This window comes from Otolemur garnettii, unplaced genomic scaffold (genome assembly GCF_000181295.1).
Source record: "Otolemur garnettii isolate 467f Iridium unplaced genomic scaffold, OtoGar3 scaffold00098, whole genome shotgun sequence".
Classification (NCBI taxonomy): Eukaryota; Metazoa; Chordata; class Mammalia; order Primates; family Galagidae; genus Otolemur; species Otolemur garnettii.
In genome coordinates this window covers 6090807-6094289 of record NW_003852493.1, presented here as the reverse complement: position 1 = coordinate 6094289, position 3483 = coordinate 6090807, and the positions used below count along the sequence as shown (strand labels likewise).

Sequence of the window (3483 nt, the reverse complement as noted above, 5' to 3'; positions counted from 1 at the left end):
TTGTTGTTTGGCGGCCCCGGCTGGATTTGAACCCACCACCCTAGGTATATGTGGCTGGCGCCTTAGCCACTTGAGCCACAGGCGCTGAGCCAAAAAATTCTTAAAGAAATTCTTTTAAGTGCCATTGCCATCTTATTTATATTATTAATTAGTGGTAATTTTTTCACTTCAGTGAAATGGCACTGATAAACACTAATAAGATTATGACCTTGAACCCCAACAAATATGAGGTCAGATGATTAAGTTCCAGAACTCATCCTAGAAAAAGTACTACAAACCCCATTGCTGAATATCACTATGGTCACCAGATGGCCAAGGGGAGCACTTCGAAGGTGACCGTGGTGATATTCAGCAAAGAGGGGCACTTTTCTAGGATAAATTCTCACACTTAACTGACCTCGCATTTTTGTAAGACCAAACACTAATCAAAACTGCTTTGCAGTTGCATATTTATTTGAAGAAATGCAAATGAGAGAATAGCACTTACCAAAAGATCTGGTTTAAAAAGAGCGAGGGGTGACAGGGACATGAGATTTTGGTTTTGTTTAAAAATCAGTTTGTAGTTTCTTGATGATCAGAGAACTTAATCCAGAAATGGAAAAGGAATATATATTTTGTATTAATTCATTTAAATGTGGGATGCTTCACAAATGTGTGTATCATCTTTGCACAGGGGCTATGCTGATCTCTGTTTCAATCCAATTGTAGTGTACATCCTGCAGAAGCAAGTATTATATTGATATTTTTCATGATGAAGATAATTAATTTGATAGAACCTGAGAGGTTTGTCCAAGATAGGGCCTCAAAGAGCAGATCACAGTAATTTTCAAGCCAAAAGGTGAGTAAAACAGGATTCACACATTTAGAAAACTTTTAAAAACTAGTTTGGGGGTTTTAATGTAATAATTAGAAATTCTGTCTACCTAACAATCTTTGAAAGATATGAACATTTTAGATTTAGGGCAGAAACTATTTAAATATAAAACTTTGCTCCTCTGCATCTTTCTGTGTCCTATGTAAATGTTTCGATGGCTTTAGTGAGAGTCATGTCTGCCTAAGAGAAAATAGGGCACTGTGTAATTATCAGGAGAAATTAAACTACCAAGCTTCATTAGAAAAGTCACCTCTTACCTAGAGCATTTGCTCTAAAAACCAGCCACTTAGTAAAGATTGATTTGAGTACTTAGTGAGCTGTAGCTAAAGCCTAGCTACCTTTCAGTGATTTCAAAGCTCTTCCTAAAACTCCTTTGCTTTCACAGCTAATCTATTGCCTCTCACTCTTCAAGGTTTTCAGTGCCTTTGAAAAGACCACCTGAAGGGAAAGAGATTACTGATACAATTACAATAGAAACAGGTTAAAACAAGATGTCAAGAACCCAAAGAAGAAGGGAATCACTGAGGGTTAAAATTAGATGGTGTCCTCTTGGATTTTCTAAATTGTCCTCCCCCTATCCTACCCCCGGAATTCAACCCGAATGTCAGAGGCCTAAGTCTTGTTGGACAAAGAAAATTGATAGGCACAATCAGAAAAAAATATGTATAATATTTACCTGATAAGCTATTACTTATTTAACTTATTCAAAATCAAGTGACATGCAGAGAAATTAGATCACTTATACATTGCTGGTGGTAGTGTAAAATAATACAGCCTCTCTGCAAAATGGTTTAGGAGTTTTCTAAAAAAACAGAACAAAACAAAGCTTAAACATGAAACTACCAATGACCCAGCAATTGCACTCCTGGGCATTTATCCCAGAAAAATGAAAACTTGTATTCACATGAAAACCTATACACGAAATGTTTACAGCAGCTTTATTCAGAATAGCCAAAAAACCCAGATGCCGTTCAACAGATGAATGAGGTGAAACAAACTGTGACACATTCATACCGTGGAGTAATACTCAGCAATAAAAAGGAATGAGCTACTGATGTATATGACTTGATGACTCTCCAGGAAGTCATATTAAATGAAAAAAATCAATTCCAAAAGGTTATGTACTGTATGATCCACTTAAATTACTTTTTTTTTTTTTTTTTTTTGAGACAGAATCTCACCTTGTCACGCTGGATAGAGTGCCCTGGTGTTGTCATAGCTCATAGCAACCTCCAATTCTTGGGCTCAAGTGATTCTCTTGCCTCAGCTCCCGAGTAGCTGGGACTACAGGCCCCCCTCCACAACCCTCCCCCCAGCTATTTTTTAGAAATGAGGTCTTGCTCTGGCTCAGAGTGGTCTTGAACTCCTGAGCTCAAGTAATCCAACCACCTCAGCCTCCCCGAGTGGTAGGATTTTAGGTATAGCCACTTCCCCTGACCAACTAACATTTTTTTTTTTTTTTGAGACAGTCTCACTTTGTTATCCTCAGTAGAGTGCCATGGCATCACAGCTCATAGCAACCTCAAACTCTTGGGCTCAAGCAATTCTCTTGCTTCAGCCTCCCAAGTACCTGGGACTACATATGCCTGCCACAACATTCAGCTATTTTTTAGAGATCAGGTCTCGTTCTAGCTCAGACTGATCTCTAACCTGAGAGCTCAGGCAATCTACCCACTTCAGCCTCCCAAGGTCTGGGATTACAGGCATGAGTCACTGCACCTGGCCCAACTAACATACTTTTGAGGACAATGATTTAAACCATTTTGTAATATAATGCCACATAGTAGATAATATAGGTAACAAGTATAACTTTTTATCAAAATCTCAAATTTACATATCTTGATAAAAGACTAATTATTCCTTCATAGATCAGTTAAGGGTACAGTCAGAGAAAACTCAGCTCATATGGGTTTAACCAATAACAGAGTGTTATTGACTCACTTAAGTGGCAAGAAGTTTCAAAATTAGATGATACCCCAATTCAACAAGGGCATCAAGGATTCATTTTCTTTCCATCTTCTGCTCAGCTGTGTACAATGTTAACTCATCCTTCATCCTAAACTGATTCCCCCTGTGAATGTGATATGGCTGGAACTGCAACTGAGTTATGTGCTTCCTCATTTATATCACCGAGCTAAGTGAGAGTCCTGAAATTCACCCTGATCAGACCACCTGAGATCAAATGTCCACTTCTAAACCAATGATAGTGAGCAGCTACCAGGTTGGCGGGAGTTGGGGGGAGGCGCTGAGGAGGGGAAAAGTGTGACCTTGGGGTCACAGTGGCCTTCTGTATCCTTGAGTACAGCCTTTTGACTGAATCTAAATGTTACAGAACAAATCCTTTTAATAAAGGGATTTGTTCTGTGAAGTTGCAGTCAAAAACACGGGAGAAAATAATCAAGGGCTCTTTGATGGTAAATAAAACAAATTATATGGGTTTTTTTAAAACCACAATTAAAAAGGAAAAACAAGCCAAGAATTACTATTATAAAAGAAAGTGAAAGAAAAGAAAGAAAACAGGATACTAGATAGATTAAAAAAATTTAAAAAAGAATTGAGAAAAAAAACCAGATAGGTTTAAATTAACTATAAGAGTCTTGGGGCTCGGC

The 3483-nt window shown here is 38.0% G+C and overlaps 1 non-coding gene across 1 annotated transcript; it reads right to left on the bottom strand.

Annotated features, from left to right (window-relative positions):
• Positions 1-628: 628 nt before the first annotated feature.
• LOC111727241 lies at positions 629-732 on the bottom strand. Its single transcript, XR_002774841.1, has one exon. It is a non-coding gene; the product is annotated as a U6 spliceosomal RNA (small nuclear RNA).
• Between the last annotated feature and the right edge of the window lie 2751 nt (positions 733-3483).